General features: G+C 55.6%; 1 protein-coding gene across 2 annotated transcripts in view; it reads left to right on the plus strand.

The window, feature by feature from the left end:
• Window positions 1-14,938, plus strand: part of EPHB1 (EPH receptor B1) — a 397,511-nt gene that overhangs the window by 89,010 nt on the left and 293,563 nt on the right. The window lies entirely within an intron of this gene.

Raw genomic sequence — 14,938 nt, forward strand, 5'->3', positions numbered from 1 at the left:
CCAAACAATCTCTGCTGTTTAAGGGATCAGGTCCCTCTCATCTGTGGGAGGCAGCACCTGCCGGAAGTGGAGGGACATGGAAAAAAAGGGGGCAGGGAGAGAGGGGGAGTTGGGGGGAGGAGGGGGGATGGTTCCTGGAAGGAGGGGGTGGTGTGATTCTTTGTGGGGAGCCGCGTCTGGGAGGGAGAAGCCTCTCTCTCCTTGGGAGGGGCCCTGGCAGAGATGTGGGGGAGCTCCCTTGTTGTCTGTGACCCCACATGGCAGTGAGGAGCGGATTCTGCAGCACAACCCACTGGTGAGACAGCTGAGGAGACTCTGATGCAATCTTAGAGCAGGAATGGTTGAACAGAGTGGGGAGGGCTGGTCGGGTTTTTCATCATCGCTTTCGAGCTCCCAAGATTGCCCATGCATCATGGGCCAGAATAGGATTCGTCTTTGACCAGAGCCTGTTGGCTGTCCATGCCTGGCTCTTCCCGCTTCAACCAGGGCTGTTGGGGGCAAAAAAGGCAATGCTTGGAAAGATGCCACCTGCTGGCACCAATCCACTGACCCCATTACTTCACAGTGAAGTAGCCAGGCTAGAGCAGAGGTAGAGTCTGTGGTCACTGGCCCTATTCCACCCTCCAAACACAGGACATTCAGGCAGAGTTGCCACCCCAAGTCCTCAAAATTGAACCGCCAAAGGAGAAGAGACAGAAAGAAGCTCAGGGATGAGAAGGGGCCCAGGGTGGCTGTGCTGGTGTCTCAGGCCGTGTGTCGGGGAGGGTCTCTTTGGGACAAGCTTGAGAAGCGCTGTGGATTAGCTTTGCCTCCACTTCCTCTTGGGACTCCGCAGTGCTGCCAGGGCCTGGGGCCTCTTGGGAAGCTGCGTTCTTTGTCCGTGTGAGTTGGCACAAGCTGCCACACACTGATGTTCACTTCCAGTGTAGTGCTGGGGAGTGGATGGAGTGGGGAGTCACCTGCTGGCTCAGGTATTAGATGTAAAGCAAAGGGAACAAGCAGAGGCAGCGTGTGTGAGTGTGTGTGTGTGTGTGTGTGTGTGTGTGTGTGTGTGTGTGTGCCACAGAGCTGAGCCTGGGGTACCCTTCAGGAACAGGGTTCACTCCTGACTCTGGATAGAGGGTCTTTGGAGTAGAAGCTGCCCGGGGATGAGGAGCAGTGGAGAGCTGGCTGAGAAGGAAGTGACCCCCCAAGCATGAGCTGCTTCTCACCCAGGGCCCCTGGTCTGCTACCAAGAGCAGCACTCATATGAGTGCATTGGAGAGGGTGTGCTGGCCAGCAGGCTGGGCTATTTCCTGTCTCCTTGCTCAAGTAGGTGTTTTTAGCAGGTAGGGCACTTGCCTTGCACATGGCCCACCAAGGTTCGATCCTCGGCATTCCATATGGTCCCCTGAGCACCAATAGGAGTAATTCCAGAGTGTAGAACCAGGAGCAACCCCTGAGCATCATCAGGTGTAGCCTCCACAAAAAAAAAAAAACCACCTCGGGTAGGAGTTTCCTTCTCTGCAGAGACAGGGGTCTGGGATTCAGTAGGAGGGGGCTCTGGTGCACCCCCTCATCATAGCCTTCAACCAGTCCTGGCTCATGTCTGGCTGCATGCTCAGCCTCTGAAGAAGAAAGAGTAGAATGGAGCTCATCCTGCAGCCGACCCCAGCCTGCCCCAGGGTCAGATCCTGGTCACACTTGGTGACTAGGCTCTGACCCTCTGAAGGCCAGAGCCCTTACTCTGGGTGGTGACTGAGAGTTATCTTAGTCCCAGCTCCTGCCCTGGCCCTCACTGGGAAGGTGCTGGCTATGAGGAAGGAACTGCACTAAGAAGCTTCCAGAAGGAATTTGACTGCCCTGCTCCTTAGGTTCTGGCCTGGCAGCTCACAGTTCTGCAGTTTGCTGCTGGGGATACTTCGCTCTCTGCCAGTGGCGGCCGCATTAAGGTCATTATTTGGCCTAATGACTCTTTTCAAGAAAAAAAAAGACAGTAACTCAGTGACCATTTGGAAATCTACCTTCTTTAATCAAACAGAAAGTGCCCTTACCCCAGTTGGGTGGAGATTCCTACTACACCCCTGGGTCTTTCCAGCACCCCTGCTATTGCCCACTTTGGGAAATACTGAACTAAGTCTTCCACCCTCCTCTTTCTCCTTTCCTTTAAATCCTTTGCATAATCCATCGGGCATATAACCCCCTGTTGCAGGAAGTCTTCCCTGACTACCTGGGCTCCCCAGTCCTTTCTCCTCACAGGCTCTGGTCGCCGGTATCAGTTAGCTCCAAGGGTTCCTTTGGCAATTCAGGGGCTGAGGGGCATTTGTTAGGGTAACTTTCCCAGAACCTGAACATGATTTTCAGTTAACCCTCAACATCTGCTCCTTGTTACACTTCACATTTCCTCACTATACTTCCCTGGCCCTCAACTCAGCACCTCCCAAAGGGACCCAACCTTCTCCACAGGGACTGTGGCTCCTCCCATCTGCCGGCCCAGGGGCCCCTCCCAGCCAGCGCAGGGCCTCAGGGGATGGGGTTTGCAGTGAGTGGGCCCGGGACTCTGGGACTGAGGACTGTGTCCCTGGCATTGGGGCAGTGGGGGTAGGGCATGTGTTCCTGGGCTGCTGTGGAGAGGTGGCAGATGGGCACCCCCAGCAGCAGATCCATTCTCCTGTATCACCAGCCAGGGGTCCTTGGAATACCGAGTCCCTTGACTACCAAATCCCTCCAGGGCAGAGTCTCATCAGTTCTCCTAGCTCTGTGGTTGCTTCTTTCAGCAATATCCCAGCTGTGACTCCTAGATGCCTAGGTGTTGCCTGGTCCTCAGGGGTGGCCTTGCCCTGTGTCCCTTTCTTCTCCCACAGAAGAACTCCACCCAGTGCATTCTGGACTCCCTCTTGGTCCAGCAGGATCTTATCTTAAGAAACTTCATCCCACCAGCAGAGACCCTCTTTCCAAGCAAGGTCACATTCCCAGGTCCTGGGATTTGAACATATCTTGGGGGGATGCAGTTTACCCTTGGGGGGGCCCTCACTGGGGGTGGTTTGAGCTCCAGCGTGCTCTCCCAGGAACCCCAGCCACTAGGCCTACACTCCGCCATTGGTGGTCATGTCAGCCTTGTGAAGAGGACCCTTCCCTGGGCTTCAGCTCTCTGGCATTGCTGTTGTGTGGACCCACCAATTTTGTCAGGGTGGAGGAATTTGGGACTGGCTACCATATTGGTTAGAGCTGTTCCACCCTCTCATAGGCTCCACTTTCCTCCTGAAACCTGGAGCAGCGTGGACCAACCCTTGGCTACCTAGTCCTTGGTGGTCACTGGATGATCACTGGTCACTGGCTCAGTGCTGTCCCCAGCTGCCTTTGGACTGTGGAGGAGGGCAGAGCCTCACCACTCTGCCATGCATGACTCCAGGCAGCAGGGCTTGGCTTGCCGAGAGGGTGGCTCTTGCTGATGGCCCCCTCTGAGGGCCTTGTCCTTTTGTTGGCTTCTCTAGCTCCTGCTGCTGCCTGCAGGCCAGGCTGCATCTACCAGCTGACCCTCTTCACCCCTCTCTGACTGTGTCATTAGTGATGAGTGCAGCTTGTGCACCCTGAGTGGCTCTTGCTTCCATTTAGAACCTTCTGGAAAAAACCCAGATTCCCTCCTGCAGCTGGAGGAAAGTAGTGAGCTAGGAGGACAGAAGCTGGGGCCCCAGTTAGGCCAGTTCTCTTCCATGGGGGCCTTTGGCATAGATGGACATGGCTGGAACCTTATTTAATTTGGGGTTTTGTTCACTAGAGAGCGTCAGGGCCCGAGCTGGAGTTTTCCTGCTCCTCTGGAGGGTATAGAGGCATCACTTTGCAGATATGCTGCTGGCTGGGGGGTATTTCATTATGGTACACTAAAGGAATTATTTCCTTGATCCAAAAGTATGAGAGGAAACTTAAACGTAACTGAGCCAGTGGTGTGAGTACAGGCCTGGGCCCTGCCTGGTGGGCCACAGCAGGGTGGATGGGGACCAGGGGCTCACTCGCTGCTGCCTCTGTGATTTCCCTCCACAAGGATGATGGCAGAATCAGGGACCTGCCACAGAGACAGCACTACCACAAAGTCTGAGTATTTGCTGTCTGAGCCTTGACTGAAAGTTTGCTGACTTCCCTGTGTGGTCAGGCTATACTTCCTCCAGCCAGGCTAGATCATCCCGGAGATGGGGAAGCAATCGGAGACCCATTGACTCTGTTCTTTTCTCTGATCTGTGTAACAGGATCTCAAGTGTAGGACCAAGGCCTCTGAATGTTCTACTTGAAGAGGTGATGGAGGAGGTGAGAACATATTATAAATGCTAAATGCTAGGTAGATGTAAAGCAAGTATAAATCTTACAAAATATTAGCTCACTTGCAGGGGGAAACCATTAGACTGTCATGGGTAGAATTCAATGGGGAGGTATCCCATGTTCATGGATGGAAATACTCACTCTTCCAGAATGTCAATTCTTCCTAATTTGACCATAGAGTCAATGCAATCTTGATCAAATCCTAACTTTAGAACAAGCTTGATAAGCCTATTATTTATGGAGAGGCAAAGAAAAATAGCCCCCCACCCAAACCAAAAAACCCAAAACAACAGCAAAGAAGCAAAATATATATATATATATGTATATATATATATATATATATATATATATACCCCAGAGTAGATAGCCTACACAATATTAAAGGGTAGATAGACTCAAGCTAAAGTATTAATACTACCCAATTCCAAGATTTAAACTAAAACTACAGTAATCAAGACAGAGTGAAGTTGGCAAAATGAACAGACAGATGGGTCGATGGGACAGAGCAGAGCCCAGAAGTAGCTCTCCATAAACACTCTCAGTTCCCTTGACAGAGGAGAGAGGCAACGGGCTGGAGCCAAGTCAGCTCTTTAGCAAACGGGCTGGAGCAACGGGATGTGCGTGTCCTGAAAAATGAATCTAGACAATCTAACCCCTTTCCTAAAGTGCCTGCACTTTCATTTTTTAAAATTCAGCTCTTTGTAAATTAGAATGGGGTATGGTGAAGAGCTAGCGCAGGGGTTAATGTGCTTGCCTTGCATGCGACTAACTCTACTTCAGTCCCTAGCACTGCATATGGTCTCCAAAGCACCCCCAGGAATAGCTCCACTGCACTGCTGGATTGTGGCCCCAAAACAAACCCCAAAAAGCAAAACAACGAAAAAAGAAATAATAACAGGGAGCACTGATGAACATTGGTGATGATTGTAGGGCAGGTTCAGTAAGATGGGCTATAGAATGAGCATTTCACTGACCCCCCGATTTCCCAAGAAACAGATTATACCCTGAAAGTCTGGGGCTCAGAGAAGTTGTGTGGGTGGCTCGTGGCCATCCTGCTGGTGTCTGCCTGCCCATCTGGATTGGATCCCAGATCACTGGGCTTCAAGCCTGGAGCTTTCTTAGCTGCATCGTGGCTTGGCTGGGAAGGAGCCCTGGAAAGGAGGCAGGTGTGTGTTTTTCTGCTGGGACTGAAGGGAGGGCAGGTGGGCCCGGCTGCTGAATGGAACCGAGACCACCGCTCCATGTCTCAGGCCCTCCCCAGCTGTGACCTGTGCCATGCCTGCTGGAGGGCAGGGCTCCCCGGCAATAGGCCGGAATGTGGCTGAGACGCACTGCACCAAGGCACATTCTAGGAGGGCCTTCTAGAGGGGACAGTGGCTTTGTTATTTGCCACTTATCACACCCGATTGTGCACAATAGAGGATCTCTTCTAGATAGGGAACAGTGTCCCACTGCCTCCCAGGAAGTCAGCTCGGAGCACCACAGTGGAGAGGAGGTAAAAAAAATAGCCGCCTGTGGCAAAGGGGTGTACTTGGCTATCTTCGTTAATGAAAAAGCAGTCAGCATCTGGGTCAGGCCCCCAGTGAGACAGCGTCACCCAGCTGTGCATGGGCCTGAGCAATAACCAACCTCACAGCATCACTCCTCTCCGGGGAGCCACGCTCACCTGCCTCCCCTCCCGGGCCCCCAGCAGGCATCCTGCTGCAGAGGTAGGAGTGTGTGTACTTCATATCAGCTTCCTCCGTGAAAGAGCGGAAGAGCGGAGTGTGGGAGATGGTTCGCTCCGCTCGTGGGGGGACTGGTTTCTTCCTGACATTCACAACTGCCTGTGTTCCCCCTGCACTTTCCCTGATGGGAACCCCTCTGACTGGGAGCTGTGTGCCTCCCCACTACCCTTTTCATAGACCCCCTTGTCTCAAAGGGTGTTGCTGTGTGTGGAGGTGTCAGATGCCCCCAAATGAATGACATACAACTCTGTCATTCCTCGGGGCTCTGCAGCTTGTGATTTGGGGTGTTTGGGTCTGTGGTGCCCACATCCAGCTTGCAGGAGAGGGAATTTGTTCCTATCACTGCACTGGGAAATTCTCCAGGACCCAGCCCTCAGTCCCCTCCCCACCCTCCCCCAGTGGGCTGGGCAAGGCAAATGCTCCCCGACGGAGCTGAAACACTTTTCACCCAGAGATGCGGCCCTGAGCAGCAGGGAGAGAAGGAGAGAATGGAGTGGGAGAGGCGACAGAGGGAGAAGATGAGAGGCTGGATCTCAGGACCCCTCAGGTTCTGGGTGGCTCTGGGTGCCTTTCTCCTGGGGAGTCCTTCTGAGAGCTCCCAGCAGGCACCCTGGATTCCCAAGGATGACTAGGGTTGGAGTCAGATGTGGTCTCCCCTGAGCGGCCCAAGAGTCCATGAGCCTCCCTGGACGTGCCTTCCCTCAGAGACCGCCAGACCAGTGGGGCGCTGGAGGGCGGGTCGATGGCCCCATCAGGTGGACTTGGGGAAAGGTGTCTAGGGGGTCCTGTTCATGGGCTCAGGAGGGTTGTGTTGGAGAAAGGGCAGCAATGGGCTCAGTGGCCATCTTTGGGGTGCCCCTAGGAAGCAGACCATAGGAGAGGTGAATGGCTGGCCTGGAGGGTAGTGAGTGCCCTAAGTCTGGAGGTATGCAAGCAGACAGAAGGACTCCCTTCACCTGCTCCTAGCAGTGATGCTCTGAGCTGGTTTTGGGAGGAAGCAGTGGGACACCGGGGTGCTACCAGTGCCCTCACCCCAGGTCCAGTGTTGGTCACTGTGACTCGCAGATGTTGCCTTGATGGCTTGTCTATGCTCTGAGGGACAGTGGCAGCATGGCAGAGCCTGGCACAACCCCACAGGACCTCAGGGTGTGGCTGCGTCTCCACCTCGTGGCTTCAGGGTGTGGTTTTCTCTCTAGGGCTGCGGGAGAACAACCTCTGGCGGGCTTCCTGGGGGTGATTTGCTGGGGTGGACAGCTAGAGTATCTTGAGGATGGGGTAGATCTGGAGTCGGTGATTGGGGGGGCCCTTGAGGAGGGTGAGGACCAGCAAAGCTGGGGTAAGGACACAGGGCTGGGGGCCAGGTGGCAGCTCACACATTTTCAGGCAGGTGTGAGTGTGCCTGGTGGGTGACGGTAGATCAGGAGCCCCTGGGAACTTAGCCCCCCAGTGTGGTCCAGAGTGCAGGAGGCCCTGCGTGACTAGCTCTCCTCCTCTCCCTGAGTGCTGGCCCTTGCCTACCCCCTGCCACGAGCCCAATGCTCAGCACCCTGCAGGAGATGGGACTGCCGTGCCTGTGGGATTTCTCAGGGATGGGCTGGTGCAGTCACGTGTGAGAGTTACGGTGCCACCGATCCATTCAAGATCAGGGCACAGGGCCCCAGAAGGGAACGGTGAGTGCGCAGCTGAATATTGAGTGAGGCCGCCCATCCCTCCCGCCTTCGTGAGGGCTATGCTGACTCATTTTGCATGGGCATGTGGCTCTCAGCCCCTCTCCTCCAGGGTGATGGGTGCCCCTGGGTGCCTGCAGCCCCCTCACTGACCACTCTCGGCTCCTGGGTAGGCCAGCATCATTAGAACTGGGTGCTGATCTAAATAGGGTCCCTGGAGCCTGGAGAGATAGTACAGTAGGTACCTTGCACAGGACTGACCCGGTTTCAATCTCCAGCACCCAATATGGTCCTTTGAGCACTACCAGAAGTGACCCCTAAGTGCAGAGCCAGGAGTAAGCCCTGAACCCCTGTCAGGTGTGGTTCAAATATATATTTTAAATTAGGTATGGCAAGCAGGGTGTGGGGAGGGAAACTGGATCCACTGGTGGTGGGAAATGTACACTGTGAAGATCAGCTGTTGGAACATTGTATGATTGAAACCCATCATGAACAACTTTGTAACTGTGTATCTCTCTGTGATTCAATAAAAAGGGGGAAAGGGTAAAAAAAATTGGGTCCCTGTTCCTCACAAACACCCCTCTTCTTTCCTTGCTCCTTATCTCTCCTTTGCTACCAAGTTGGACAGGGAGTTGCGCCCTGTGCTGGCATGGGGAGAGATCCGGGTCAGGAGGAATTGGGGCCCGGGGCAGGAGCTGGCTAGAGACCCCCCGACCAAGACTTAGTGATGATGGGTGAGTCCAGGTTCCCAGAGGGCCTCTGAGGGCAGGTCGGTTTGGCTCTGCCTGCAAATCCCAGTAACTGCAGCACCGGGTGCTGGGGCTGGTGTCCTTCCGGGAGAAGTGCTGGCAGGAAACAGCACAGCTGTTTCAGACAAGGACCTGCTGGAGCCAGGCTTTCCCCGGGCACTGGGCTCAGACTGCCCCGGCGCCCACTGTGCCTCTGCTTCCCCCCTGCTTCTTGGAGACCAGGACCACTGTGGACCAGGTGTCACGTCTGAGCTGAGCTGGGAGGAACAGGCTGCTCAAACCCTCCTTGGTCTGCTCACCCAGAACTGGGTCAGCACTGACACCACTGCATCTTCTTCCCGGGTCCAGGGGAACGGGTTCGAGCCCCTCCCAGCTCCTTGAGGTGTGATTCTGGCTCCAACCAAACTCAGCAGGGTCTTCTTCCAGTGTGTGATCCTTGTAGGATTCCGGGAGTGTCAGGCAGGGAGGAAGTGATGGGGAGCGGAGCCCCGCGGGGACCTTTCAAAGAGCAAATCTCGGTTGGTCTTTTGACTTCAAATGCCTGTTGGACGCAGTCTGCCTGTGTGCCGGTGGGGGGAGGGGGCTCCTCACCTCCCGCCTGGCCCCCCTCCCAACTCACCTGCTCACAGCGGCTCCTGCTTGGCTGGCACATGGCCCTGGGCAAAGGCGTTTAGTTAGTCCAGTGAGGGATCCGCTCATGCTCATGGATGCAGAGTGGCTGCCTGCTGTGAATAGGCCAGGAGTCTGCAGGGGGCGTGGCGGCCCTCATTCCTTGGTAGTGGGCTGGATGAGGCCCCTAGGATAGATGGGACCGTTCCACCTAAGGGGCCAGAAACCCCCCAGGACGGTCCCAGCGCTGCCCTCTGAAGTCTTCACTCAACTCTGGAGAAACGATTCAAACCAGCCTGGGCCAGCCAGTCTTGCAGTAGCCCTGGTGGCTGAGAGGGACAGGCCAGGCTGGATTCGCATGAGTCTCGGACCCAGGATGAGGAGGACATCCAGGCCAGAGGCGCTCCGGGAGCACAGGTGGAGAAGGAAGAAGGGCTCATTTCAGGGAACTAGGGCATCTTCGGGAAGGTGGTGTGAACCAGAAGATTCCCAAAGGCCGGAAGTTTGTGGGGAAGGAGGGACGTGAGAAGCACGGGGAAAGGTATTGCTGTGGGGGTTCCAGCCCCCTCTCTGAAGAGAGATTTGCTAGTACAGCCCCACCATCCGCCCTCTCCAGGCTTCTGTTCTCTACCCATTGGTGGCCCTTCTCTCTGGGCCCTGGGTGCTAGGCCCTCATTGCTTCACACTCCGCCAGAGCCCGAAGGGATTCCCCCTCCCACAAAGGGATGCTGTGAAGCCGGTTTGGAGGGGATCAGGGGCGGTCAGTCTGCCTGAGCAGCAGGGGGCCAGGCCTGTTGAGAACTCTGGGGTGTGGTCCTTGCCTGGGCTGGGGGTTCTGGGAGCAGCAGATGGTGTGGGCATCATTGAAGAGCTCGGTGTCAGTGGGGCTGGCTTGCCCAGGGAACAGGGCATGGGGAAGGAGAATAGGCCAGGACGGCCGGAAAAGCAGCAAGTCAGGAGCCTGAGGTCTGGGCAGGGGCAAGGCCAGAGGATGGGCACCATGCGGGTGGGTACTGGAGGCGGAATTCCAAGACCCCCCACAGTACTCTTCAGGCTGAGAGTACATGCACGCAGGGGGAGTGGGGAGACTGTTGAACACATATCCTGTTTCTGCCACTTAGGATCCAGGCTTCAAAAGATGGGTGTGTTTGGGGCTGGAGTGATAGTACAGCGGGTAGGGTGTTTGCCTTGCACGTGGCCGACCTGGGTTCGACTCCCAGCATCCCATATGGTCCCCCGAGCACCACCAGGAGTAATTCCTGAGTGCAGAACCAGGAGTAACCCCCATGCATCACTGGTGTGACCCAAAAAAGCAACTCCCCCCAAAACAGAGGTGTGTGTGTGTGTGTGTGTATGTGTGTGTGTGTGGCATGTACATGCATGTGTATGGGAAACAATGCTGAGGGTGGGGGAGTGGGGAGAGGAGGTGGCAGCTGCATGCCAGCTCTATACACCTGTCATCTCACTCTGTGCTCCCCACCGTCCCTGGGATTCCCCGGGCTGCCATTCATGGGGGCTGTAATTGCATTTATCTGCATGGTTATTTGATTAATGTCTGTTCCTCGGCTTGCCTGCCAGCTCCCCGTGGGCTGGGAAGTCTGTCTCTCTCTGCTCGGTGTCTGGTGCCCACATAGAGCCCACCCTGTCTGCGGGGCCTGCTCAGGCCAGCTCGGATGTGCTGCTCCCACAGCCGGGTCTGCCACCATGCCTCAGCCTGAGGGGCAGGGCATTTGCATAGAGGAGCTTGGCACAGGAAACTGCAACTCTTAGACCTCGGGATTAGTGTGACGTTAGAGGGCAGCTGGGACACTCGTGCTTCTGACCGTGCGGGGCTGTGGAGCAGCGTCATCATGCCCTGATGCAGCTGCCCCCTCCACGTGAGTCCTCAATCTTGTCCCACTGTGTCGCATTTCTTGGCTGTATGTCCCTACGATGTCTCTCCAAAAAGAACGGCGCATCTGCAAGAAAGGGGCTTGTTGAACTTGTTGTCACCCTGACAGGTGTCTCGCTCATCCTCAATGTCCCTGCAGCCCAGGTGCCAGTCGGGACAGAACCAGGAGTGGCGGCTTCTCTGCTGTCTCTGACCCCCAGGCAAAGCCTCCTGAGCGTTTCCGTAGGAAGTTTCCAGGGCCACGGTTCCTGGAAGGTGAGGTTTCTCAGGCAGACCTTCAGGCCCTTTGCCAGTTCCCTGACTCCTGCTAGAGCCCCCTGGTTCCCTCCCCCAGAGGCCTCCCCTACTCTCCCGCTTCAGGGGAGATTCCCTTTTATCCCCCAACTGGTATCTGCTCCTCCCAATTCTCTGTGCCCCCCTGGGGGCCACTCTGGCATCTCTGACACACAGAGATGGGGAACGTGTCCATTGTCCTGTCCTGCTGTAGCCGGCCTTGTCCCAAGATCTGGGCCTCTCTCTTTGCCTCGTTCAGGCTGACCCTCCCAACAGTCTCTCTGCACCAGGTCCCTATGTTCCACGTGTGGGACCTCGTCTACCGTTGGCTTTGTCTTCCTCTCACTGCTCAGAAGAGGAGCTGAGTGCGACTTTGCTGCTTGTCCCTCCCTGGATTAGACCTTGTGTCCTCTGGGCCACCCACTGACTCTGTGCTCTGCACTCCTTGCCACCAAGGCAATGCCCGGAATCAGCTGTCCTAGGCATCTGATGAATGATACTGTCACATACGTGTCGCAAGTGTCCTACATGGGTCCCATGGATGCATCATGGGACACTGAGGCAGGGTCATACACAATGATAATAACCATTCCGTGTCAGTTTCATCTCAGAAACCCTGCTGTCCTGCCCCTGTGCTGTGGGCAACTGGCTCTTGCCTCCCACAGAGGCTGGGAAGTGAAGAGAGAAGGGGATGCAGCGGGAGAGTGTTTGTGGGGGGGGAAATGAGGGCCACACCTGTTCTACTGCCACACCTGTTCACCTGTCTCCACTGGCCACGCCTTATCCAACCTCCTCCCATGGGCGCTGTGTGCTCCCCTGGATAGTGGTATGCCCCCAAGGACAGGGGTGTGCGCCCCTGGACAGGGGGTGTGCTTCCCTGGGCAGAGAGTATGTGCTCCCCTCCATAGTGTGTGCACCCCTGGGCAGTGGCTGTGCTCCCCTGGATGGTATGTGTGTTCCCCTGGACAGTGGGTGGGCTCTCGTGGTCAGTGGGTGTGTTCCTCTGGTCAGTGACTGTGTGCTTCTCCTGGACATAGCGTATGCTTCCCTGGACAATGAGTGTGCTCCCCTGGATAAAGATTGTGCTCCCCTGAACCAAGGGGTGGTAGTGAGGGTGCTCCCCTGGATAGTGGGTGTGCTCCCCTAGAAAGTAGTGTGTTTCCTTGGACAGGGAGTATGTGCGCCTCTGGACAGTGGATGTGCTCCGCTGGACAGTGGGTGTGTTCCCCTGGGAAGTGAGTGTGCTCTCCTGGGCAGTGGGTGTGCTCCCCTGGTCAGTGAGTGTATGCTCCCCTGGACAGTGGGTAGGTGCTCCTTTGGACAGTGGATGTGCTCCCCTGGACAGTGGGTGGGTGCTCCTTTGGACAGTGGGTGGGTGCTCCCCTGGACAGTGGGTGGGTTCTCCCCTGGACAGTGGGTAGGTGCTCGTTCTCCCTTGGATAGTGGCTGTGTTCCCCTGGACAGTGGGTGTGCTCCCCTGGACAGAGACTGTGCTCCCCTGGGCAGTTGTGTGCTTCCCTGGGCAGTGACTGTGCTCCCTTGGGCCAAGGCGAGGCAGTGGGGGTGCATTCTGCTGTCCTGCCTGTAGGCACCTCGGTATATGACAGCAACACATGTCCCTCCAGCTGGTTTGGTCCCATGTCACTGTTTGAGAGCAGAAGTGATAGTAAATATTTAATTGTGCTTCCACCATAACTTTCTGCCAGGACTCTCAATATGCTTTATAAATGCAAATGAGTGCTCTCTTCCTCCCTGGGGAGATGTAAACCTCCTCAAATCACTTTCATCCAGCGCCCCCCCCCCCCCCCCCCAGCGTCCTGCCGTAATCAGGAGCTCCCCACACCGGGAGCGGCTGCCCTTCATCAGCCCGAAGACAGGTTGCTCCCAGCTCCATCTCCTTGGCAGGCGGGGTGCAGAGGAGTGGGGGCTGGAGGGTCTTGCCGAACCAGCTCTCCAGCAGGGCTTGTGGAAAGCATTCTCTGAGCAGGATGCAGAGGGTCACAGTGAACGTTACGAGGCCTGGGATGGTGTTAATGGGGTTATCAGAACAGAGCCAGCCCAGGAAGGTTGAGAGAAGGTTGAGTTTAGTTTTGGTTCCGGCTTCATTTCTGTTGCTGCCACCAACTCCCCTGCCTGATCACGGCTCCTTCCGCCTGACTCTTGGGGAGTCCTGGTCCAGGGCTTCTTGGGCCTCATGTTTCCCAGTGCCTGAAGCTTCAGCAGAGCCTCTGGAAGCCCTGGGTTCCTGGGCGGTGTGCAGGGCGGAAGCGCTGGAACTAAACTCAGCCTTCACTCAGCCTTCCTGAGCTGGCTTTGTTCTGTTAACCCCATTAACACCATCTCAGGCCTCATAACATTCATTCTGGCCCTCTGTACCCTGCTCAGATGATGCTTTCCACAAGCCCTTCCTCTCCTGATTCTGGGGTCCCAACCATGCCCACTGGGTTCAGGGTCTCCTCATTCAACCCACCTGGCAGAGGCACTTTAATGCTGGAGAAGAATTTCTGCAGAACCTCCCGGGTGTCTTCTGAGAGGCGCATTATGTAAATGCAGTGTGTCATTAGGATTGTTATTAGTGCTGTGAAGTGGAGACCAAGGGGAGCGGGGTCACCCCCAGCTGTCAGAAGATCTGGAGGAGAAAGTAGACTCAGGGGTCTGTGTGCTGGACCCCGTGCTTGTGCCATCGTTACCATTGGATCCTCATTGGATCCTCTGGGATGAGCAAGCGGACTGGTCCCGTGGGGAGGGAACTTGTTGGCTGTTGCCCTCCAGGGTAACACCGATGCCATTTGACTCCTGCCCGGTGTCCTGCAGCTCACTCAGGCGTTTTCACATGTCCCCCTCTTTAGACCTGGCCGTCTGGCCCTCCATCTCCCTGCTGGGACTAACAGGGCTGTGGGGAGGCATCAAGTTTCACCTCTTTGGGGTATAGTGGGGTCAAAGGCATCTCCTCACCACCCCCCCAACAAGAAAGCAGATAAACACATTTAAAAGTGGGAAAATATTTGAAAATACACTTACAAAATAAAAGGTATGTTGATGGCAAGTAAGCTGTGAAAGAGGTTGACATATCCCTTGTCAGTATGCGAAGGGAAATGAGAAAACTCGTGGGCTAAAAGGCGCCTGTGACAAAGTGGCCCACGAGAGCCATGACCTAACTGCTGGCTGCAGAGGTGCCAGGCTTGAGAGAGAAGGGGGGTCGCAGGACAGAGTACCCCTCGCTATACAGAAGCTGGACACCCCCACACCTCTACACCAGGGGATGGGTCTGAAAACACTTAGAGTGATAAAGCAGGTTAAAATAGTGAATACGCAGAGTCCATTTCTAGATGATTCCACTGGTGCCTGCTGCTCCATGGTGACAGAGAACAGAGCTGCCCCTACATGGGGACAGTGACCGTGGGGGCGGCCAGCGGGGAGGAGAGGGATGCGGAAACTTGGGGCACTGATGGACAGTACATTTGTTGCCTAAACTGTGGTGACAGTTTCTGGGTGTAAATATGTGTTGAAACTTATCAAATTGTGCGCCTTTATTGTACGGCATTTCTCCTCCAGTAGAGCCAGGGGGACAAAGGCGAAAAGAGGCTTGGGGGGCTGAGGATCAGCCTGTGGGTGCAGTTCCCATCGAAAGGGGGTCAGCGAGAGGGGGCAAGGAGAGCAGGTGGGAGAAGGAGAGGTTCTGGGGGTCAGCCAGAAAACTCCTTACAAACAGCTCTGTGACCTCGGAGT

The sequence above is a fragment of the Sorex fumeus genome, unplaced genomic scaffold (assembly GCF_029834395.1).
Source record: "Sorex fumeus unplaced genomic scaffold, SorFum_2.1 ptg000044l, whole genome shotgun sequence".
NCBI lineage: Eukaryota > Metazoa > Chordata > Mammalia > Eulipotyphla > Soricidae > Sorex > Sorex fumeus.